Source organism: Papio anubis, chromosome 17 (genome assembly GCF_008728515.1).
Source record: "Papio anubis isolate 15944 chromosome 17, Panubis1.0, whole genome shotgun sequence".
In the NCBI taxonomy this organism is placed as follows: Eukaryota; Metazoa; Chordata; class Mammalia; order Primates; family Cercopithecidae; genus Papio; species Papio anubis.
Genome location: NC_044992.1, coordinates 36,116,138 through 36,142,213, shown reverse-complemented (window position 1 = coordinate 36,142,213; position 26,076 = coordinate 36,116,138). Strand labels below are relative to the sequence as shown.

Here is a 26,076-nt window from a genome sequence, read left to right as displayed (position 1 = left end):
TAGATATTTTAACAGAAGTAGATCCATTCATATAGTCATTCTTTTGTTCATTCTTTCAATAGCAAACATTAGTTGAATACCTACTACATGCCAGGCACTGTGTTTAGAATGTGTTAATGAGCTCTAGGAATTACATAGTACTCTTAATTCATAGTTTGAGTTTTATGTTCAATCCAGGATACCATGTTTTAGCTTCATTGTCACACTATACAAGGATAATACAGAGATATATACCAAGTTATGCACAGAATAGTCAAAGAAATTGAAGCTGTCTAGCCAGAGGTGTTAAGGTATGATAACTGCAGTGAAATACCTGGAGGATTATTGTGACAATCGTTAAATAGATTTATTTTATGTAGCATCATTTAGGAGAATTGACTGTGATAGTTTAAAAACACGTTTAGAAATTCTTTGATACCCTTCAAAAGATGGAGCCTAATTTCCCTTCCCTTGAGTGTGGGTTAGACTTAGTGACACACTTCTATTGACTAAAATGTGGCAGAAGTGATTATGTGTGACTTCCAAGACTAGATCATAGAAGAGCATCGTGGATTCCTCTGTGCTCTTTCTCTTGGATCACTTTCTCTGGGGAAAGCCGGCTGCCATGTCCCAAGGATACTCAAGCAGCCCTATGGAGAGTCTTACCTGGTAAGGAACTGAGGTCTCCTGCCAACAGCCATATGAGCAAACCATTCTGGAAGCAATTGTCCAACTTCCAGTCAAGCCTCATTCGACTACAGTCCTATCCAACATGTTGACTTCAACTTCATGAGCTATTCTTAGCTAAAACTGACCAGCTAAGCTGCTCCTGAATTCCTGAACCACAGAAACTGTGTAAGATAATAAATGTTTGTTGTTTTTAAGCTGCTAAATTTGTAGGGTAATTTGTTATTCGGCAATAGATAAGTAATACGATGACCAAAAGATTCATCTGGGAAGGAAACCTATTTAACCTTAATAGAAAAAATAATTGCAAATGATAACTTTTGTCTAAGAGTGAAATGGTACCACTCACAACTGAAGCAGTGAGATCCCTGTGTTCAACCAGAAGCAGGACCACCAATTCTCAGGATACTGTAAAGGTGATATCTACACTGAGTGCATGAGTATGAGCTTAGAACCCAAATTCTTTATTTTTCATCTCATTCTTCGTATTCCAACCAGCCACCATTGATTTCCTAACCTTCAATCTTCTCTCTGGTTAAGAAAGTAAGGTCACCTTCATAGCAATGCAAAGCAACCCTGGCATGATTTTCCTCTGGATCTTATTTGGGGCCAGACTGGCTTGCTCCCACCATGGAGAAGCCATTGCTTTGTTTTTGCAATGGCACCTCCGCCATGATTTAGAGACCTACCAAGCGGAAATTGGATTTAAGACCTTGTTGGCCCTGGATTGCACCAAGAGCACAGTAATCTCTTCAAAGCCCAGGCTGTAGCAGTCAGCATTCCCCCTGCTGCTATTGATAATTTGTACCATATTGACTGGGTTACTTAGCATTTGTAAACAGGATCCCATGGTGGCTGGACGTCAAATACATGGAAATAACTCTTCATCAACCTGGAGTCTGGCGCCCACCCTCCACCCACCCTTTGGCCACTGGAATGCTGGGCAGCCCAGGCTGTCCTTACCACTCACATACCCAGCTCATTGCCCTGCTAAAGGTAAAGACCTCAACTTCATCATGCATGCAGCTCCTGGGGGGAGGGAGGGATGGAGGGAACTGATGGAGACTGGGGAATCCCAAAGAGTAAACCTAAGGCAGGTGAAACATGCCCAGGACCTGAAGGATGCAATGAAGCCCAATTCACCGGGATCCAGAGTTTTTCTACCAAATTCCTGAGGAAACCAAATTGCATAATGTGTGACTTATTCAGAAACACACATCTCCGTGTTGTTGGCCAAGGCAGAGGCAATGTGGTGGGGGTCTTAGGCAAGGGGTGCAGGTGCACAGAAATGAAAACAACAGACTAAAACAACAAGCTCCCTGGCCTATAAAGAACAGTCGCATGTTTTGCTGGATTCCTCAGTCAGAGCAAGCATGCATATATATGTGGGTTCTTGTGTGCATGTGCAGCTGGGGCTGGGGGTGGGGAGTGGGGGGCCTTCCAGGGAGGGAGCAAGAACATGTCTACACATTTTAAATGGCAATTGCAAAGGAAACCATCAGAGGTGCTCTCACGTACATTGGGCACTACTTACTTTTTGCCAGCTCCTATAACTTCTGAATCTCCCCCTTCTCATTTCATAAACATTTTGTGTATATTTTTAAGTGGGAATAATTTTGCTCATTTGGGAAGACTGTGTCTTTATGGAGTCGAATCAGGCTAACTTGTGCCTTCCCTGTTTCTTCAGTGGTGGGAAACAGGAGCAGTGACAAATGCTAAAATGTGGGATGGGGACAGAATGGTTTGAGATGAGAGAATTTGCAGAAAGCCAGGAGGAAGATGATTCTGTAAAAAATAAAATTTTGTCATTGTCCTGCTTTGGGTCTTTTCCACACTTTTCCAGGGGAAAGCCTGTTTAACCTGCTTTAAAAAATTTCAGCAATTGGAAGTTATGAGTAAGGGTTGTGTTGCTTTTCTGTTCGGCCTCCACTCCTACAAGACTGAACAATTCAATCTCTCTTTCCCCAGCTTACCTGTGGCATGTGGGGCCTGCTTCACTTGAATAAATGGCTGTTTATGGATGATAGCATCTGGTATGCCCCTGATTAGGTCACTGTGTTATGTTAAGTATTTCTACCTCCTGGTGGAGAAACCAAAGCTAACAGTTCTCAAGACCACCACTCCCAACACAGATAGCACAGCACCCGAGATGGGATCTACCCCTTAAAAAAGCCAGTTAGGCTTTCTGTCAACTTGCAGCACTCCTCTGAGACCATAGGATGAGAGCAAAAGATAACAGCTTCAACCTAATAATGACAATATTCATACTCTGATGAAGAACCTATCTATACAGGACTCTGAACACCTCCTCTGGTTTCATTGTCACCACCACCCTGGCAAAGTTGCTATTGCTGCTTTGATCCCCATTCTACAGATGCATGGCCTGAGGCTTGAAGAAATTAAGCAACTTGCCCAAGGCCTTACCTGAAGTAAGTAGAAGGCACGGAATTTGAGCTCAGGTCTTTCTGGCTCCCAAGTTTAGAACTGTTCCACCGTAGGTTCTGGGAAAAAGCAGCCTGGAGTAGTGAAAAGAGTCATAAATGCTGTGCAACCCAGTTATTCAACCTCACCTTGCCTCAGTTTCCTTGGCCATAATAGGTTAGAATTGCTCCCATTACCCTAAAGAGGACTGCTGTGGGCCAGCTAAAATCTTAGCTATGACTTGAAAATGTACTGAGTACCTCGTGGACAGTTTGTTGACTGAAAGAATACCAATAAATGAATCAATAGGTAGGTAAACTAACATTTCTTCTTAGTGGAAGTTCCCAAAGGAACCCCTATAACTGTTACTCAGGAGAGTAACTCTAAAGACTCCCACTGCTAGCTCCTGAGTTCCTGAACAGCAATGGAAGATTTGGATCTTTAAGATCAGAGTTTCCTGCATGAAGCAAAGAGCTATGTTTTCCTGAACTGTAGGCCAACGAAACTCCAAAAAGACATGTTTTTCCAATGTTCTCTCGGTAGCTATCCTAGGATGTAGAGGAACATGTGAAAAAAAACCAAATGGATTCGTTTTTTAATAAGGTCTGAAAGGCATACCAAATATTTCGGTTCTCCAAGGTGTCTGCTTCCCTCCAGCTGTCCAGGGTTTTCAGCTGGGTCTCAGAAACGAAGTTCAGGACACCCAGACAAGTAATTCTAACCAGCAGTGCCAGGAAAATATTAATGTTTAAAAAAATAAAGCAGAGATTTGTTTATTTTTTAAACATATACATATCTTCCTATAACGTCCCTCACACCCAAGAGCCCTGGACAATTCTGCTTTCACCTGAGCAGGATTAACAAGTTCAGAGCCAAATATATTTGTGTCTCGCTAACCGAACCTTATAAGTGTCACCCCCAACCTCTTTTTTCCTCTTGACGCTGATTTTCAAGCGTTCACTCCCCTGTGGGATAAATTGGTTCTATTCCGAAGAGGTGGGGGCGTTCAGCTGGGATGACGCCGTTGTGGTGAGCAAAGCCTCCAGAACTATTGGGCCTGAAACTCTCTCCAACCCTGGCCTTTAAACAGCCAGTTCCCCAGATGTGGCAGCCAAGGCCTGCTGCCTCCTGCCTTGAGAAACAGCCCAGGGGTCGCCGAAGGAGACCCCAGAGAGCCATAGGGTTAACCAACCAACCATAAACATTACCTCCTCTGTTGATCTTCAAAAGTTTGGGGAAAGAAAACAAACCACATAAATCTTTATCAGGGCTCCTTACAACTGCCCTGGGAGGTGGCTCCAAGAAGAACTTGGTCGTGACTCTGTATGGAGGATAAAAAATGATTTCAATGAACAACTCCAGTGCCAGAAATAGATTGCTTTTATTTCTATTTTATTTTTTTCCTCTCCACCCACCCCCCGCCATTAAAAATGACTTCTTTTTGTTATTTGCCACCCAGAAACTCCATGGCGAGGATCCCTAGTCTTCTACTGGCTTCATGGTTTCCACTGTAGATAATTCCTGGACAATGCCAAAGAAAGAGGAAACGTCAGCTCAAGGGCTATAGTGTTTAGAAGCCAAGGGAGGAGGTGCCATGTCCATGTTAGAGGTTAACCAGATAACTAACACATCTTCTATGAATGGGATCATGGAGTAGAGTAGATTAGGTGTGGGGCGGCCACCCCCTCCTGAAAATCTTTCAGTAATACACCTTTCCATCCAGGACAAACTCTCCAAACCCTTCCTAAACTTCCACGCAGACATACAAGGTGGTGTGGCCTGCACCCAAGCGCACAGAATCTAAACCTGCCTTCTGACCCTGACTTTCTAGGGGAACTTGGGCAAGTCACTCACCTTCCGCAGGCCCCATGCACTCATCATAATAACAGTAGGTAACATTTATGAGCCATCTAGTAACTCCAGCTTAACATGTTAAATACCTTGTGTACATTTTAAACCATAACTCTCCGAGGTTTTACAAATCCCATTTTACAGATGAGGAAACTAAGACTTACAGAGGTGAAGTAATTCATCCGAAGTGACATGAAAACAGGGATAATAGCACTTACCTCATAGAGTGGTGAGGAGTGAATGAGATAATGTCTGTAACGTGCTTAGCATGATTCCTGGCACCTTGTGAGCTCTCATTCAGAGAGTTCTCTCGCCTCTGGAAATCGTCCCTGAACCCTGACCCTCAGCCTGCCCCACCCTCCCAATCTCTCTAGTGGGTCTCTGCTCCCAGGCCCTCATCAGTCACCCCACCTCAGGAGCCCATCAGGGGCAGCGATGGGTCTCATTTCTGTAGTGTCAGCCAGTGTCTGCCACACAGTAGGGGCAGAGTAAGTGAGTGTTAAACAATGAATGAAATGTTGTAAGCAAATACCTAATTCGTAGACAGCTAATGCAAAAAAAAAAAAAAGCAAAAATAAATACTAATAATGAAATGACTTGTTCTAAGGATGGCTAAAGATCCAAAATTTCCTGGAGGAGCCTGTATGCTAGTGGAAAAATGTACAAAAGGGAACGAGGAACGAAGTCATGCTCTTTTTTTAAATACCAGCCTTCACTGCAGTTTAAGGGCTTCATAGACTTCCCCAGAATGCCCATGAATCATCGGAAGAGAACCCAAGAGTCCTGGGTCCCAGCCATTCTGACTAACTTCAGCAAACATCCTCCAAGCCCGTGGAAGGCAGACTGGTATGGAAACCACACCCATATCCACCTGTGCGCGCACACACACACACACACCTGCACACGCACATACCTGCACACATACACATGCACTTAACCAACACCAACAAATCAATCTCTCAGCATTGACTGAGCACTTAGCTGGTGCCGTGCCCCTTACAAAATTCAGAAATAAGATATAAAAGATTCTAAAGACCCCAGGACACTGACTGTACAGAATGAACAGTCTAGCTGTAGAATTGGGGCTGGGAAAATGAGCAAGTTTATTGCCACACTAATAATACTAGCTGTCATCTTCTGGATATGTGCCAGGGATACACAGAATCCCCAAGGAGAATGCGTCATTTGAAAAAGTATGTTCATTCATTCAACAAGTGTTTATTGTGCTTCTACCCTGTGCCAGGTGTTGTTCTAAGTGAAGAGGATAAAACAGTCAACAAGCTGGACAAAGGCCCTGCCTTCGTGGAGGTTACCTTCTAGTCCTAGAAATTTTAAAACCCAATGTTACAAATTTGTTTGGAAATGGCAGTGAAATGTAAAACAAACTACAGAAAACTAAGTTTCACACAAAGCTTCTCAGTTACTGGGGATGCACAGATGATGGCGATTCTTTAGAAGGAAAGAGAACAGGTGCCTTTGGCAGAATCTCTGGGAGGTAGGATTGGGGAGGCTTGTGTGTTTCTCAAAAGACAGAAGGAATTAAAAGAGGCCTCCTAAAAGTTGGGGCACTTACCTGATGTCCCCCAACTTGTAGCCTATGGATATTTCCTCTGGTAAAATTCCCTCTCCCTTCATATCCTGAACCACATTGGCAAGATATGGTGGGAGAAAGCCCATTGGCCTGGAAGCCAGACAGAGTGCATGTAAGCCCAAATAATTCACAAACTCCTATAAAATTGTAGGGTAACACCACTCACCTCCCCATTATGTAAACAAGAAGCCTGAGTATAAAGCTGCTACTTAGCTATTCTTCTTCTCCCCTTCCCCTTCCCTTTCCCTTCCCCTTCCCCTTCCTTCCCCTTCCCCTTCTTCCTCTTCCTCTTCCTCCTCTTCTCCTTCTCCTTCTCCTTCTCCTTCTCCTTCTCCTTCTCCTTCTCCTTCTCCTTCTCCTTCTCCTTCTTCTCCTTCTCCTTCTCCTTCTCCTTCTCCTTCTCCTTCTCCTTCTTCTTCTTCTTCTTCTTGCCCGTGGCGTCAGACTCACCACACACACACTACCCTCCTTGACCTCACAGCTTTAGACAGATAAGGCCAGCACTGTTTACTGTGTTAGGCCCTGCCCACATATCATCTCATTTAATCCTCTCAGCAGCACCCTCAAAGGGATGTATGGCTTGTGGTTTGCTCAAGGTCCCATAACTGGAAAATGGCTGAGTTGAGGACACCCAGACAAGTAATTCTAACCAGCAGTGCCAGGAAAATATTAATGTTTAAAAAAATAAACCAGTGATTTGTTTATTTTTTAAACACACACATATCTTCCTGTAACGTCCCTCACACCCAAGAGCCCTGGACAAGGGCCTCATGCACTTAACCACCGGGCTATACTGGCTCCCCAGGATCCTGAAAGCATTGCCTTCCTCAAGGCACTGTCCTAGCTCAAGAACCTTTCGGCCAGCCCAGCTGACCACCAGCTGCACCAAGTTCAAGTGCTCACTGTAGTTGACCAGATCTCCCTGTGAGCTCCTGCCATGCCATTCTCTTTCCAGTATCTATCCTTTTCCCATGTGCCTTCCCCACCATGAGCACCTTTTTTTCAGTCATCTATCTACCTAAATGTTAAAGGTCCATCTCTTCCCCATACCTTTCTGCAGCTTCTCTGTCCCTCATGGATCTAAATCTTCTCTGAAATGTCTAATTCACACCTGGAGTCAGCATTGCCTTGTTTAGCACCTACCTGTTCTCAACTCAACAAGCATTTCTTTACTGAGCCCCTGCTCTATGCCAGCCAGGTGCAGTACTCAGACCTGTAGAGAACACTAAAATGGAAAGATCCTCAAGGATTCTGCAATCTCTAAGGGGACGACAAGACGTGCATGCAAATGACTATACTTCACCCAAGACAACACAGTCTCAGGTCTATGAGAAAGATCCATGCAGTTTTAGAGATGTTTGCTCAGTGTCCTTGGCTAGGTGTGTGCAGGTGTGCACATATAGTGTGTGCAAACTCACTTGCATCTCCCACCAAATGAGGCAGTATAAGAAGTGCGTGAAGAGAATGGGGTCTAGAACCAGAATGCTGGGCCTCAAATCATCAACTGTGTGACTTTGGATAAATTACTGGACTTTGCCTCAGTTTCCTCATTTGTGAAAATGAAGATAAAAACAGCACATCTCTCACAAGGTGGTTGTGAAGAGTAAATGAGTTTACACATGTGAAGTCACCATCTAGTTCAATGCCTGGTACATGAAAAGTACTAAATAAATGTCTGCTTTTACCAATATTAACATTATTATTATCCAGGCAAAAGGAAGTTCCTCTGCTCCACCATTTTTGTTTGTTTGATATCTTGTGCAAAGTCATAACAACATGCCATTTTTAGACTGTATCATTGGACCTTTTCTGCAGTCCTAACAGAATTCTCTCGCTGCTAGCTGAAGGGGGCAGGGGGATTTCACTGATTTTATTATATGGTAGTTGTTGTTTTCCTGCCTTCCAACATTTTAACAGATTGCTCTTGTTTTCCCTGTCTTTGGAGGGAAAATGGGGAACACAGTTTTCCAAATGAAATCAATGCATAAAGCAAAGAGTTCGGCTCCTCCTTCCTGCGGACATAGGCCTGCCAGCTGCTATGCGTCCCTCCTTCATGCAGGCAGCCCCTCCAGTTTATGCTTCCCAGTGGGACAGTAATTTTCAGTACAGGCCAAAAGGCTTTGTTTAAATGTGACGCTTACGTGGTAATAGAGCGTATTGCAGGGGTCGTTTTTTCTGAGGGTCAATGTTGAATTTACTCTCAAAATAAACAACTCTATCTTTTTCCATCATCTCAAAGTTGTGGGTGGGATTGAAAAAGGTGGAAGAGACTAGAGCATGAAGAAGATGGAAGGAAAAGAAAAAGACAGGGAAGGATCCAAGGAAGTTTAGAGAAGAAGGAGAAGGATAGAAACCAGTGTCCTCCACAGATGAAGCAAATCTTCCTCCTATCTTCCTGAATGATTTCATAAATAACAACAGCAGATATTTACGGCAAGTCTGCTGTGTGCCCAACAGTATGCTAAATGTGTTACTGACATGGTCTCATTTAATTAATTAGGGTTTTTTTAAGAGATAAAATCTCGCTATGTTGCCCAGGCTACACTTGAACTCCTGGGCTCAAACCATTCTCCCACCTCAGCCTCCCAAGTAGCCAGGACTACAGGCTCACACCACCATACCCAGCTTTATTTATTTTCATCTGAATCCCCCTGCAGTGTATGTGATTAAGACCATTTTGCAGATGAGGACACTGAGGATCAGAGAGGTGATATAACCTGCCCTAAATTGCATAGCTGGCAAGTTTGTCTAGATGAGATGAGAATCCAAGTCTCTCCGGCTCTGCTGAATGTGTGCTGTCTACTGTTCCGTGGGGCAGCATCTGAGGACTGTTCAGTAATGGAGCTGATGAGGGGGAAATCATGGGATCATGTGTTCTAAACTAAGAATGGATATAGAGCTGGACACATGTTGTAACAAAGCCACGCAACATTTGATATTGAGTCTGCCTAGAATATGTAAAATAAATGGTTGCCCTACAGGAGGGTAAGGCTGAGGTGGAAAGCAATAGGACATGCAAGGGATGAATGGAACTTGGGAATGCATTTCCAAGTGGAGAATAAGAGGAGAGATTGGGTGCTGGGGAGAGACAGGAGCTAATGGTTACCCTCTAACAGTGAGTCTAGAACTCAAGAAATGCTACACCGAGAGGCCAAAGGAAGCCTTGAATCTTGCTGTATGCCAGGCAAAGGAAAAAGTATGTCACAGAAACCTTGTAGTTGTAGATTGTCACAATCGCCACTCAGGTGTCTCCAAGCAATACTGTGGGACTCTTAGCACAGAGGAGTCTGTGGATTTTCCAGCACTCTGTGAAGAAATTGTTTCAAGGGCTTATGTTTTCTTTCCAGAAACCTAGCTTAAAACCAGTTCTCTGCCAGACGTGCTCTCCAGGAATTCTTGACTGTGAATATCCTTCTTACCCAGTTAATTTATGGTATAAGCATCCCCATCTTGAAACAGATTGAATTAGGCAAAATTAGAAGTCTGGATCATCTCTTGAGCCTATCTCCAGAGACAAGAAGAATGATGAAGACATGGAGATTCCAGATAAAATTGGACAATATGAACACAATTCTTCCTCAACTGGAATTTTGGAAGGACTTAAAAACTAGTCCTAGGTCAGGTGCAGTGGCTCATGCCTGTAATCCCAGCATTTTTGGAGGCTGAAATGGGAGTATTCCTTGAGCCCAGGAGTTCAAGACCAGCCTGGCCAATGTAGTGAGATTCATTCCTATAAAAAATTTAAAAAGCTTAGCCAGGTGCATGATGCATAATTGTAGTTCCAACTACTCAAGAGGCTGAAGTGGGAGGATAACCTGAGCCCAGGAGGTCAAGGCTGCAATCAGCTGTGATCATTGCACTCCAGCCTGGGCAACAGGGTGAGACCTTGTCAAAACAAATGAAAAAAAAAACAGTCCTTTGTCACTTCAAGCAATTGATGTGCTTGGGGCTTGTTGATGTATTATTCATGTTCTTTCTCATCCCATGGAAGTAATGAAATAAGAAATAAATATCAATTCACAAGAATAATGACTGATGATTTGGTATATGGGATGCACAGACCAAAGACTCAAAAGTCAACTCTTACTAAAGCACCATAATCCATATTAATATGACAGACCAGAATAACTCTGAGCAAGCCATTATGGTCCATTATGAAAATAACGTTCATTTGCAAAATGAGGAACATACCAAAATGAAAGTTGTTCCAGTTCTTTCAGCTAAATTACACATTAAGCATGCAGACTTCCTCTTCCAACATTTTGAAACAGTTTAATGTGCACTCAGGCTGGCCAAGCCATGGATTTTCTAAGACTGCCACAAAGGTGAAGCCTACAAAAATGAGGGTTGATTGCCAGAGAGACATTCAGCCCTGCTGGGGTGTTGATCTGGTGGGCATGACTGTGCTTTGGAACTTCGCCTTGGGGATAAGACTGACACCAAGAGGCAGCTGTGAATCCCAGCTGGCTTCATGCAAGAGCTTATTGGCTGTTCACCTCCAGTAGTTGGTTGTTAGAACTCGGGGAGAAGTATAGAGGACATTTGTTGTTTTTGCCTTTCGAGCATTCATTCGTACCGTCTTCTGGTAACAGTCCCCTGAATTTCCTTTGGAAACCATCTCTTCACTATTCTCAGTCCATGCAGTAATAGCTAAGAATGATAACTAACATACATTAAGCTCTAACCACATGCCAGGCACTGATCTGAGCAGTTTGCATAATTAACTCATTTAATCCTCATACCGACTCTTTGATACAGGTACTATTATTATTCCCATTTGAGAGATGGCTCAGATAACTTACAGATAAATATGTGATTTGCTCTTAAATGGCGGAACCGAGATTTACAAATCCAGGTAGACGGCATGCAGTGCCCATGACCCTAACTGTGAGTAGTTGCAGTAGGGCTGAATTCCAACACAGCTTCAGGCTCATGAACTAGGTCTGGCCAATTCAGGCATCATATATATTACCCAAAGTAGGCCAATCTTGTCCAATCAATGCAAACCCAAGGTTTTATGCTGGAACAGCCAAAAGTAGTTTCTTGTTTGTTTGTGTCTTCTGAGCCTGGACCTGAGACAGGAAATCTTGAATGTCTGGGAACCACCGCTGAGACAGAACCTAAGAATAACACCAATGCAGACAAGATCAAAGCTGAAAAGATATTGATAACAATACCCAAGCACCTGAAATTATTATACTTCCAGGACTTTTCTGATATATGAGCCAATCAATTCTCTTTTTACTTAAGCTAGTTTGACTTGAGTTTTCTGATATTTGCAATATAACTAATACAGAATTCAACGTGTTAGTCTAAGGATAATACTTTCTATTTATGTAGTACTCTACAATTGACAAAGCTTTTCATTTAATTACTTCAATATCATATTTATTTATTCATCAATTTATTCAGCAAATAAATATTTACAGGTTATCTAATTACAGTCACTGACGTAAGTCCAGGCGATCCCCTCCCACTTCCTCTCTTAGTTATAGTTGGTTCCCATAATTTTGTGCCCATCATTCTTGCAGCACTTACCTCTAATTACTCTACATAGATATCTATAATTCAGTAAAGCATAGTTATAGATATCTATATATCTATATAGATATAGATAGATAGATAAATATATATATATATCTGGCTGGGTGGGCATGGTGGCTCACGCCTATAATCCTAGCACTTTGGGAGGCCGAGGTCAGCAGATCACTTGAGGTCAGGAGTTCCAGACCAACCTGGCCAACATGGTGAAACCCCATCTCTGCTAAAACTACAAAAATTTGCCAGGTTTGGTGGCTCTTGCCTATAATGCCAGTTACTCAGGAGGCTGAGTAACGAGAATTGCTTGAACCAGGAGGTGGAGGTTGCAGTGAGCCAATATCACACCTCTGCACTCCAGCCTGGGCAACAGAGCAAGACTCCATCTAAAAAAAAAAAAAGGCATCTCTGAATTAGAGGTTTATTTATCCTGGAATCTCTGATAGCCACCTTGGCCCCTGACACTCATTTATATTCATTCCTTTAAGAATACTTACATGCTGGGCACTATGTAGCTAGTCAACATCACCAGTTATACACAACAAAAAGCAATTCTGGCTAACTTAAACATAAATGAAATTCTGAAGGGATACCAGCAAGGTTGGAGAACCAACTTGTAAAATGGATAGGCAGGAACTAAAGGAATTTGGGCACCCATAGCACAGCCAAGGTTATACCTCAGAGGTGTCAGTTAGGGCATCGAGGCTGACACTACTGGACACCAGATGCTGCTACCAGGGCCACCGGAATGAATCCTCAGCCCTCCCTGCTTCTCTGCATCACTGGTTCCAGCTTCTAAGACCCAGGTAGGAGCATCTGACTGGCTGAGCTCTGGGCACATGCTGTGCCCTGTCTGTCAGATATTCTCTAACACATAAAGACTTTCCAACTTTCTTATTGGAAGGCAAATTCCTGCCTCTCCTGAAACTTACACAAAAAAAAAACTCTCCAAACATTTCTTAAGTGGCCATGAGGTGACAATTGTCAATGATGAGCCAAAACAAAGCCCCAAAATAAAAGCAAAATAAATGGTCGGCATTGTCTTTGCCCTCATACAGCTTATAGATTAGCAAGAAGAGAATCCTTAGAGAATCATTAATTAAATAATTAGGCATGAAACACACAGTCACAGCTGTGATGAGTACAACAAAGGAGTAGAGTGATGTACCCTAAGGAATATAAGGCTGCAAATGTGTTTCAGGTATCCGTTGCTGTGTAATAAACAATCCCAAAACTAGTGGTTTAAGATAAACATGTGTTTTTGTGTCTTATGGTTCTACAGACTGACTGGGCTCAGCTGGGTGGTTCTGACTTGGCCTCTGTCATGCAGTTGCAGTCAGATAGCAGTTGGAGGTGGAGGCACATGAAAATTCAGCATCATGGTCAGTTGATACTGGCTATCGGCTGGAACTCAAGCTGAGCCTTTTGACCACAGCACCTACCCATGGCCTCTCCATGTAACATAGGCTTCTCACAGCACGGTGGCTGGATTCTGAGAAGGGGAGGCGTCCCAAGAGCAAGCATTCTAAGAGATCCAAGTGGAAGATGCAAGGCTTCTCAAGACTGTCTCAGAAACCGCACAGTGTTACATATGTCACATTCTATTGGCAAAAAAAAAAAAAAAAAAGTCAATAGATTCAAGGAAGGGGAACCACAAAAGTGCCTGAATGCTGGAAGGTATGGTTAATAGGGGATCATCATTGGAAATTAACTCCCACAAAAATTTTGAAATAGAGGAAATTGATCTAGTTTGGGGGTCAAGGAAAGTTTCCAAGAAAGTGCCATTGCTCTGAGATATAACAGTTGAGTTGAAGTTAATGAGATAAAAACAAGAAGTATGTTCCAGGCAGAGGGAACAGTATGTGCAAAGTCCGTGTGGCAGTGAGCAGCAGGACACATTCAACAATATAAAGAAAGAGAGTAGAGCTGATGAACAGAGACTAAGGCAGGATGTGAGACAAGATAAAACAGGAGAGGCTGGGTACAGTGGCTCACGCCTGTAATCCCAGCACTTTGGGAGGCCAAAGTGGGCAGATCATCTGAGGTCAGGAGTTCAAGACGAGCCTGGCCAACAGGGTGAAACCCCATCTCTACTAAAACTATAAAAATCAGCTGGGTGTGGTGGTGGGTGCCTGTAATCCCAGCTACTTGGGAGGCTGAGGCAGGAGACTCACTTGAACCCAGGAAGCAGAGGTTGTAGGGAGCCGAGATCACACCACTGTACTCCACCCTGAACGACAAAGTGAGACTCTGTCTAAAAAAATAAAAAATAAAAATAAAACGGGAGAATTTGAGTAGAAATTCATTCTGGAAACCCTTCTATAGGCTATGCTAAATATTTTGTTCTTTACCTGAAGAGCAATGAGAATATTTTTAAGTGGCCTTCAGAAAATACTCATAGATTAAATGAATGAGTGAATGGTTTCAATCATTCTATAGATATCTACTGAACATTGACTAAAGGTCAGGACAAATAAGTGCTATGAATAAAATCAACTTGATAGAAGTGGCTGGAGGCAGAGGATGATACAAAAGCATGAGGCATGGCAAAATCTGAGGAATGAGTGTTCCCAGGAGAACACAGCAAATGCAAAGGCCCTGCGGTGGAAGTCAGCATGGTGTGCTCCAACAGCAGAACAGAAGACCATCGTGGCTGGAGTACTAGTGTCCTTGTAGGGAAGAATTCAAAGCCAGCTTTCTATAAATGGCAGGGGCACCAGCAATGCTTTCTATCAGGACAACACACCACCAGGACTGCGGCTTCGGTGACTCTGGAATGTCTCTTCCTGCTAGAATGTTTGGAATGCTCTTTCTCTCTGGCCTGGCCCTGCCTGTCCTCGGCTATGAGACTCATCTTTCATCATGTACTTCCAAAGCTCAACAACCCCCAAGGAAGCAATTTGGCAGAACGTTCAAAGAACCTTAAAGATGTTCATGCCCTTTGATTCAGTGATTCCCCATCTAGGGATCTAGCCAAAGGAAATAATCATAAATATGGAAGAAGATTATCCCAGCATGATTTATTATAATGAAAAAGTGCTAGTAAATCAAATATTCAACCATAGGGGAAAGATTAAGTAAATTAATGTGCATCTCCTAGATGTGGACATTAAAAACTATGCTGCTGAAAGACTAAAATAACATCAGGAAAGGCTTGTATTATAACGGTAAGATTAAAAAGAGGATATAAAACAGTATATATATATATATACTATATATATATATATAAATGATTTCTTTAACTATTTAAAAATAATATACAGGAAACAATGCTGACAGTAATCATTTATTTAAGGCGAAATTACAGGTTATTTATTTTTCCTTCTTTTCCATAATCCTTCTACTTCCCAGGATAAGGATTATTACTTTTAGGATAAAAAAAAATACATTTTATTCTTTTTAAAGAAAAAGAAAAAAGAAACAGCAATGACTTCCCACTGCCTTTAGGATCATAGCTGAACATCTAAGCAGGCAGTCAAGGACTTCACAGTCTGGCAACAAATTATATTTTCTACTTTAAAAAATATTATATTATGTCTTGTCTCCCAAGATTTTTTTTACCAGAATTTGATGTTTCAGCTAACACAAGTTTCATCTGCTTCCCCCAGATGACAATTTTTTTGACAGTAGACATTTTAAGCATGCTATCTTCTTCCTACCCTGGGTTCCAGGAAGGGAGGGAGGGAGGGAGGAAGACCTATCAACCTCCACCTGCTCTCATTTAAATCCTACCCATGTCAACCAGTGCAGTGGTTCATGTCTCCACTCCCAGAACTTTGGGAGGCCGAGGCAGGAGGATCACTTGAGCCCAGGAGTTCAAGACCAGCATGGGCAACATAGCAAGACTCTCTCTCTACCAAAAAAAAAAAAAAATTTTAATTAGCCAGACAAGGTGGTGCAATCCTGTGGTTCCAGCTACTCAGGTGGGAGGACCACCTGAGCCCAGGAGGTAGAAGCTGCAGTGAGCCATGACCATTCCGCTGCACCCTAGCTGGGTGACAGAGCAAGATCCTGTCTCAAAAAAGTAAGAAATAATAACAATAAATAAATCCTACCCATCTCTCCACCTCAAGTCACTCATTCCTCAGAATGCCTTTTCTGGCCATGGTGGCCCTCTCTGATCTCCCTTTTCTAACCATCGATATTCATTATCATCACATCTGGCTATACACTCACATTTGGGGCTAAACATGCCTGGCCTTACATTGCTCCTCAGACTGAAGGTCTTGTCTTATGCCCCATATCACTAATCATTCCTGATATGATTTTCTTGCCTTCCAGGACCATCCCATCTTGACCCCTAACACAGTCCATTTGGTTTATCTCATGATGGTAAATGAGTGTTTTATTAGTGAATAAAAGAGTGACTATATTCAAACAAGTCTCTAAGACAAAACAGCATCTTTGGGAAATTTTAGTCTACATCTAGCTGAGGCCCAGCTCCTGATGGGGATGTCTTTTCTGTGCAGACAAATTTCCCTCCCTCCATTCCACCCTCTCACACCCTCTCAACCCCACCCTTCCACCACCAGTTACCATCTCCAGCTCATCAGGATTTCAAACCAGAGCTGGCAATGTCAGAGAGAGATTGACACATAAACTCCACACATAGTCAGCCTACTCAAGAAAGGACCCTTTTGTTTTCTTCCCCATGGGCCTCCATAAATTATGAGTTACAGCCTTTCCTTATTAAGTGAGCCTAAGGTTAGAGTAGAGAAATCATTGCTCACACCCCACAGAAATGCTTTTTTTTTTTTTTTTTTTTTTTGAGACGGAGTCTCTCTCTGTCGCTCAGGCTGGAGTGTAGTGGTGTGATCTCAACTCACTGCAACTTCCAACTCCTAAGTTCAAGTGATTCTCCTGCCTCAGCCTCCCAAGTAGCTAGGATTACAGGTACACCTCATCACCATGCCCGGCTAATGTTATATTTTTAGTAGAGATGGAGTTTCACCATGTTGGCCAGGAGGGTCTTGAACTCCTGACCTCAGATGATCTGCCTACCTCAACCTCCCAAAGTGTGGGATTATAGGCATTAGCCACTGCACCCAACCCAGAAGTGCTTTCTGCGAAAGCAGATTTCCCCTAGTTTTGAGCACATCCATACCATAAAGCATGTGTCTCTGTTTTAATAAGCTATTCATCATCTCCCTGCAAAAATACTGAAGTGCCCAGCCCCACTTTGTGCTCCCACAGCACACACCTCTAAGTGCCTTTCTCTGTTGGCTAAGTTACTGCTTTGGTTCCCTCTGTGAGCTCCTTAGAGGGCCGAGCTGTATCTTACTGTCTTTGTTTTCTCAGCACCAAGAACAGTGCCCGGCAAATAGTGGCCCTGAGTTGTGTGCCTCAAGAGGGAGTGAATGAATGAATTCTAAAGGCCTGTGAAAGCTCGGGAAAAGCTGGCTTCCAACTATGGATTTCCATAATAAAATTACTTGCTAATGCCCTGTATTCGTTTACTAGAGCTAATGCAACAAATTACCACAAACTTGGTGGCTTAAAACAACAGAAATTCATTTTCACACAGTTCTGGAGGTCAGAAGTCTAAAATCAAGGGATTAGCAGGACCTGCTAAAAGCTCTGGAAGAGAATCCTTCCTTGCCTGTTCCAGCTTCTGGTGGTTTCAGGCATCCTTGGCATCTGGCTGCATAACTCCAATCTCCGTCTTCATCTTCACATGGTCTTTTTCTTTTTTCTCTGTGTCTCTTCTCTGTGTGTCTCTGCTCTGTGTGTCTCTTATGAGAACACCTGTCATTGGATTTAGGACCACCTAGATAATCCAGACTTATCTCATCTTGAGATCTTTAACTTAATTACATATGTAAAGGTCTTGTTTCCAAATAAGGACACATTCACAGATTCCAGGGATTAAGATGTATATATGTCTTTGGGGTAGGGGGGAGGTTTACCATATAATCCAATGAGTGCCCTTATTATGGTAAAGATGTATTTTATTCTCACTAACCGTAACAGCAAGCATAGAGTCAATTTTTGTTTTTTGTTTGGTTTTTTTTTTTTGAGACAGAGTCTCACTCTGTCGCCCAGGCTGGAGTGCAGTGGTGCGATCTCGGCTCACTGCAAGCTCCGCCTCCCAGGTTCACGCCATTCTTCTGCCTCAGCCTCCTGAGTAGCTGGGACTACAGGTGCCCGCCACCACGCCTGGCTAATTTTTTGTATTTTTAGTAGAGACGGGGTTTCACTGCATTAGCCAGGATGGTCTCGATCTCCTCACCTCGTGATCTGCCCGCCTCGGCCTCCCAAAGTGCTGGGGAGTCAATTTTTTAAATGGGATAGATGGATGGATGGATGGATGGGTGAACAGATGTTCTGTCACTACCCATAACCCCTAACACACTTGGTTAGTGCCTGCTAACAAAACGTAGCTGAGAACAATTTTTCCCAAGTGCCAATGCTATCTTTTCTCCCACTACCACTTAAGATTGACACTCCTGGGATCACATGCACATTATCCCTCCATAATATCTCTACTAATGTAAAACACCGAAGCAGCCATTTGAGGAAAGGCTAGAGTGTTTCACACAGACGTCTTGATGCAGTAACTACACAAAGTGTTGGTTGAATTGATTCAAATCAGAAACATTGACTATGCACCTGAAATTTGCCCACAGAACTTTCCTGAATAAATTGTTTCCTCTCCTGGGCAAACAACCTAGATCAGCAACCCTGAGCTGTTATCTTATAAATCCTAAATTTTATTTAAAGCCAGCCTTATAGCATGGTACAAAGTTAATGTCTTCCTTCACAATTTTGATCAGCCTCTCAGATTAACAGGTGAACAAACAATAGCATAGGCAAAATCAAACCTCATTTGAGTTGTTGAGTCAGAGCAAGAGAGGTGATTTTCAGAGAGTAAAGAAGGACAGAAGGAATGCTATGCCACTCTTGACAAATGGCACCATTTTGGAGCAGGCTTTCCAATGGGGAACACTTGTGTAGAACCCAAGGACCCAGGTACCAACAGAGCTTGTGTGTCACTTGTAAATGTGCAAGCAATGGGCATTTCAAGCTCAGTCTGACACACCCTGTGAACGCAGCTATTTTGGCAGCGTCAATCCCGGTGTCTATGGAGGACAGAACAAACTCAAGTTAACCCTAGTTACTTCCTTGAGCTCTGCTCTCTGAGAAGGATCAGCCAGGCAGACAGCTGCCACTGCAAATTCCACTCCCTGGGAACAATGTACTTTATTTTTGGAAAGAGGGAAAAGCAAAGGAGAAGAGAGCAATGCCGACAAATATACATTTGCTTTTCTATTTATGCAAAGCCTCTACCCCTTCATCACCTCAGTTACCAGTTGTTTAGAGCAACCTTAGAAAATAGACTTGTAAATTGTCACTGGCCTGCATCCCTGCAGAGAGTAACACAAGTCAGCTTCCAGGATGGCACATCCCATTACTGTAAAGAGCTACACAAATAAAAGGATTATTTCCATGACAGGCTGTTGGCCCACATGGTTACAATTAATGCTCCTATACAATAAACACTCTTCCTGGATCCTTTCTATGTAAGAGTCACTCTCTATAGTAATAGTATCCTGATTATGGGCTCTTCATCATACATAAAAAAAGGTGAAGAAAGCAAAACTGCCCCTCCTCGCCATTATTTTCCTATCATTTTCTACATCTCTATAGTTACTACCTCCCATGTAACTTCAAACATCATTTTAATCATGCTTTCTAAAATATAACCCCACACGAAAGGCCCACTGGTGGACACAAGGAAAGAAGAAAGGAAGGGAGAGAGGAAGGGAAGGACAGGAGAGAGGGAGGGAGGGAGGGAGGGAGGAGGGAAGAGAGAGAGGGAGAGAGGAAGTGGGGAGGGGAGAAGGGTGGGTGGAGGGGAGGAGGGAGGGAGGAAGAAGTCAAAGACAAAGAAAAATTTTAAAACAACTCTACAGGGACAAGGACTGTGTCCTGCTTGCCACTTCATTCCCATAACCTAGCAGGCCTGGTAGCCTTGGCACATAACAGTAATTAATTATTTAATGATAATGGGAATCAATGCAAACATTATCTAATAAATGGAGCAATAAGTTTAGTTCAAAAATGTCTATGACAGTTTCCTTCTTCCACTGTGTGGTTCAGAACCCATTTTGTCACTAATTTACTTTTAGGGAAAAGATTGAAAATGGGCATTTAATGAACACCTACTATGTGCCAAGTATTTTGACTTTTTATCTCATGTAAAACCACACGATAACCCAAACTATTTGATAAATGATACATATATGCTGAGAGAGGTTAAGTAACTTTCCCATAGTTGCACTGCTAATAAGTGGAGAAATGGGAATTTAAACACAAACCTGACTGACTGTGTAACCAAGAATGTTTGACTGTATCCTGCTGCTTCTCAGGTGATCATGAGAGTATGTCTGCTTCAATATAGCATCAGCTCCTAAGATGGGACTGCAATTCACTGGGTCTCGTTGTAAGTAAATTTTACTATGACAAAGCCATTGGGATATTTGGAGAAATTATTCTTAATGAGATCTTATTTGTTATGCGTAACAAGAGGAGGCAGTTTAAAAAAAAAAGAAGAAGATACTAGCACTGTTTGATTTACTCCCCATGGGATTTCTAAAGAAGAGTCATCTGAGAAGTCAGAATCACATACGTATCCCTTATTTATTGGCTATCTCTCCTCTGGAATCCAAAAATCCACAAGAAAAGGTCTTATTTGTTTTACTCACTGTTCCAAGCCTAGTAACCAAGAACTATGCCATGGCACTCAATTTTTAATGAATGAAAGAGATGACAATGAACTCTCCATTGATTAGACTTCTGTATCTGCAGACTAGGACTCCAGACAGACTAGGATGATACGTGTGAAGCTGTGGGGTTTTGCTGAATCAAAACCATGGTCTTGGGAAACAGCTGAAGAAAATGAATTCAGACTATGGAGAATTATTTTCTCCCACTCAGCTATATATCACATTCCTCCTATGTGAAAAGCCCTGAATCAGATGGAAAATAGCATTTACTCAAAGTTCAAGCCATTTTTAAGGGCAACGCAGCCTCCTCCAATTTCCCGAACAACTACACATGGTGGCTGTGGTCAGTAGCAGGCTATGAAAAAACTCTGATCCACCTGGAAGGACCAGAGATTCAGGATCCTAGGCCAAAGCCAATCAGCTTTCAGACGTGGAGATAAGCTTTATTTGGGGCATGGACTATAAAGACTCCAAGAAACTTAAAAATCTTTCTCATTTGTCACCAGAAAAGTGTGGCCCAAGGTTACCCACCTCATTAGTAGCAGAGCCAAGACTTAAACTCAGGCCTTCTGACACCTTCTCATCCAAAATTATTTTTACTACCCCAGAAGAAGGTGTGTGGTAGAGGCCAACATAACATGAAGAAGGGAGGAGACAGCACACAGTCATCATCCTCATGGACTAGATGGTCACTGGGATTCTGAGATAAGTAAAGGACAAAGAGAGGCACATACATGCATTCCCTGGATTCTGGGGAAACCTGTGTGTCAGGCTAAAGAAGGCAGAGAAGTGAATGTTGTGAGTTGTATCTAACCCAGGCATAAGTGTCTCCCTTGAAAGACAAGGGAAGTGGGGTGCTGAAGAAGAAACAGTATAGACATGGAGTCAAGAATATAGGTGTGAATCCTGGGCCAGCTGTTTGCTAATTCTATGACCTGTGGCAAGTCATTTAACCTCTCTGGGTCTCAGTTTTGTAATCTGTTCAATCAGAACCACAATCGGACTTCTGAACAAGGTTCCTCAGTCCAGCACCAATTAGGTGGACTGTCATAAAAGAAGACCTGGGCCAATCAGATTTTTTCTGTCTAGTATTTGAACAATAGAAATACCAGGAGAGTAAAACATTTAGCAACAGATAGCTAGAGATCATGAGACAGAAAGAAACCAGAGGGACCATGATGCATCATGAACAAAGTGAAATTATGAGAGTCAGAAATGATGGGCCGGGTGTGGTGGCTACACCTGTAATCCCAGCACTTTGGGAGGCTGAGACAGGCAGATCACGAGGTCAGGAGATCAAGACCATCCCGGCCAACATGATGAAACCCCATCTCTACTAAAAATACAAAAAATTAGCTGGGCACGATGACACGTGCCTGTAATCCCAACTACTCGGGAGGTTGAGGCAGGAGAATAGCTTGAACCTGGGATGTGGAGGTTGCAGTGAGCGGAGTTCGCACCATTGCACTCCAACCCGGGTGACAGAGCGAGACTCAGTCTAAAGAAAAAAAAAAAGAAATGATGAGGTTGAGGCCAGGCACAGTAGCTCAAGCCTATAATCCCAGCATATTGGGAGGCAGAGGTAGGTAGATCACTTGAGTCCAGGAGTTAGAGATCGGCCTGGCCAACATGGCAAAACCCCATATCTACTAAAAAGACAAAAATTAGCTGGGTGTCGTAGCATGTGCCCATAGTCCCAGGTACTTGGGGGGCTGAGGCAGGATGATTACCTGAGCCTTGGGAGGTCGAGGCTGCAATGAGCCTTGATCACTCCACTGCACTCCAGCCTGGGCAACAGAGTGAGACTCTGTCTCAAAAATTACAAAATAAAAGATGAGGTCAAGAACATAAAGGACAGAGGCTGAGGAAATCAGTCAGTAGGAAGAGAAGCCATGGGGAAGAGATGAGTCATCAAAATGGTGGACCATCAGAGTCAAGATCCATGCACTCCTGAGACCAACATTCCTGGAAGCAGCAGGATCCAAATGACCTTCAATTCCACTTTCTGTCTCTGTATGGCCCAGATTCTCCTGGACTTCTTCATCTTCCCAAGGCCAGCTAAACAGCTTTCCCTGAGTTCCCATGCACATGTTAACTTATGACAAACCTATGAGTAACTTAGATGACTCTCTGTTTGCATCCAAACAAGTCTGATTAAGTCAACCTGTGTGCTTCATTTAACATATACCCTGGATTTCCCACGATCAGTTCAGTTCCATGAATTTGTCCTAATTCTTGAAGGGCAAACATTAAAACTACGAAAAAATGTGATTTAATTTTCATACTTTTTTATGACTTTTGCTGTAAGTAAATTTACAAATAAGAATGGCCTGGATTTGGGCTTAGGTAATATGGGTCTCAGAATGTTGTACCAAGCAGTTGGCTAGGCTCTGTGGGTTGAAAGGATGGGGAGAAAGAGCATAGAGCTAGATAAATCTCCCTCTTTCCACTCAAAAATGCTTTTAATTGAGATCATTCAACAGAACCCTAGCAAAAAAATCATAAAGAAGAACCAACGTAAGCTCCATAAGGGTAAAGATCATGTTTGTTTTATTTGTTATTTATCACCAGTACTTGGCACCAAGCCTGAACTTAAACAGCACTCCAAAAATATTAACTGAAGGAAAAAAAGAAGGAAGAAAGAGAGAGAAGGAGGAAAGAAGGGTAGAAGACATGAAAATTTGCCTCTCAGATCTACTACTACCAAGTGCATAATTGACTGATGGCTCCAGCTGCCGAGCTCCAAATGCAGCACTGTGTGTACAGACCACACATTTCACAGCTGCTGTCAGTCAAAGGGTAAGCATGGCAGTGATACTTGGGCATATAGTTCTTGCAAAACATAGGACTCTTAATATGGACTTTGGTTCAAGGACTTCCCTTTGGCCTAACTGAAACTTTTTTAGAAGTGCATTGTTGTCTGAGACTCTATGTATCCAACCCTCTCTCTTCTCCCTTCAAAGGTGTCAGACCTGCATCATGGTCTAATGGCTCTTCTAATCTCCTCTGGCTTCCTCTCCTTTTGTTACTTACAGTCATTCCTCCCAGTAAGTCTAAACCTGTCTTGGCATCTGCATCTCAGAGTGCCTAGCCAATATAAGGACAGAAGGATTAAGAGAAAGAGGGGGTTGCTGAGTGTGGTTTTGTTTGAAACTAGCCCATCTCAAAGTTCCTGAGCTTGGAGTTAGGAGGAAGGTTTTATTGGTTCTGTCCCAGTGGTATGGCTAAAGAAAGAATTACCTGCTTGATACATACACCCAGATACACTCTCTGCCCTCATCTATATCCTCTGTGACCAGGGAGGCTGACCTTTCTGGCCTATGTCTTCTGGGCTCTTCTACTGGCTGGCTTCAGGTTGGGTTTGGCCAATGGAAGGCACTAATAGGAGCTTGTCCATCAGGGAGAGATTGTGAGCAGGACATTTCTTCATCACCTTTCCTTGCTTCAGCCCTATGTATCTGCTAATATTCACATTTTCTCATGACTACAGCTCCCACCAAATGATTGTCTTTATATTGTTCCAGGTGACATTTCAGCAACCACTTGAAAGAAGATAGAGTTGATCTTATTGTTAGGTTAATTATATTAATGGTCAATTAATGGCCTCCCTATGGCTATCTTTTGCCCTGTAACTTCACAGTCCTCTCCTACTCTGTATCTTGCCTTGGCCATGTGGGAAAACAGCTCCAAAAACAAAAACAAAAACACTTACATGTTTCTACTTCTACCATGAGATGATGATAGCCTCACGATACAACTGAAAGAGCCTGCTGGAGGATTATAAGGAGAGTAGTTTTCCCAACCAAGGCTTCCTGTACCAGCCTATAGCTAGCCAACTCCCAAGCATACGAGAATGCTCAACCAAGAACAGCAGAGCCACCCACCAGACCCACAGCTGACTACAGAACAAAAGTGACCCCAACTGAGACCACAAGGACCATTTGGCAAACTCTCGATTTCATAAGAGATAAGAAATATTTATTGTTCTCTGGGCATGGTGGCTCATGACTGTAATTCCAGCACTTTGGGAGGTCAAGGCTGGTAGATCCCTTGAGGCCAGGAGTTCAAGACCCGCCTGGCCAACATGATGAAACCCCGTCTCTACTAAAAATATGAAAGTTAGCTGGGTGTGGTGGCAAACACCTGTAATCCCAGCTAGTCAGGAGGCTGAGGCACAAGTATCTCTTGAACCCAGGAGGCAGAAGTTGCAGTGAGCCAAGATCACACCACTGCACTTCAGCCCGGGCAACAGGCAGAGACTCTGTAAAAAAAAAAAAAAAGTAAAGATATGTGTATTGTTTAAAGCACTGAGCTTTGGAGTGACTTGCTACCAACATCACTGTGGCAGCAGGTAACCAATACAACATTTCAATTAGTTTTCATTTCAGGGAGAAAGTAAAGCCTGCCCAGGCAGTTTGACTTTGTGGTAAGGAGGAAAGGGAACCTGGTAAGGGAGGAGTTGGCAAGAAGTCCCTCTTTTATGAGGTTAGGGGACAAGTTTCCACTCCCTTTGTCCTTTGAAGGACAAACAATCCAAAGACCTGGGCCTGATAAACTTCCTTGGCCCAAACCAGATCTACCTCAAGTATTAGGAGGCCTCTATAGGGAGGAGACAAGAATACAGCTTTTAGGCTCCTGGGCAGAGATGCGCTGAAGGTCAAGTTTCAAATGAGGTTCTGAGAATTCTGTCAATGCAAGAGCAAGACCCATGAGACCCGGCACTGGTAAGAAAAGCCAGAGTGGATGCAGGTTCTACCCCACTGGCTGAGGACCTTAGACAAACCTTTCCACAGGGTCAGTAGGCTAAGGAGGGGGAAAAGTCCTGAAGTATTAGTCCATTCTCACACTGCTATAAAGACATAGATAAGATATAAATTACCCTGAAAGGTAAGAGGTTTAATTGACTCACAGGTCTGCAGGCTGTACAGGAAGCACAGCTGGGAAGGCCTCAGGAAACTTACCATCATGGTGGAAGGTGAAACGGAAGCAGGCACATCTTCACATGGCAACAGGAGAGAGAGAGAATGAAGGAAGTGTTACACATTTTAAATATCCAGGTCCCATGAGAACTCTATCACGAGAACAGCAAGGAGGAAGTCCACCCCATGATTTAATCGTCTTCCACCAGGTCCCTGCTCCAACATCAGCGATTACAATTTCACATGAGATTTGGGTGGAGACACAGAGCCAAAACATGTCATCCTGGCACTGAAAATCTCTGAGCAGAGTTGGATCCAGAGAAGGGGCTACAGATCAAATCCAACCTTAGGTATGGATAAGACA

The 26,076-nt window shown here is 43.1% G+C and overlaps 1 long non-coding RNA gene across 1 annotated transcript; it reads right to left on the bottom strand.

Moving 5' to 3' along the window:
• Window positions 1-1,635: 1,635 nt before the first annotated feature.
• LOC110741614 lies at window positions 1,636-25,789 on the bottom strand. Its single transcript, XR_002518099.2, has 3 exons — window positions 25,755-25,789; window positions 3,706-4,408; window positions 1,636-3,182 (listed from the first exon to the last, which is right to left on the bottom strand). It is a non-coding gene; the product is annotated as an uncharacterized LOC110741614 (long non-coding RNA).
• Window positions 25,790-26,076: the final 287 nt, after the last annotated feature.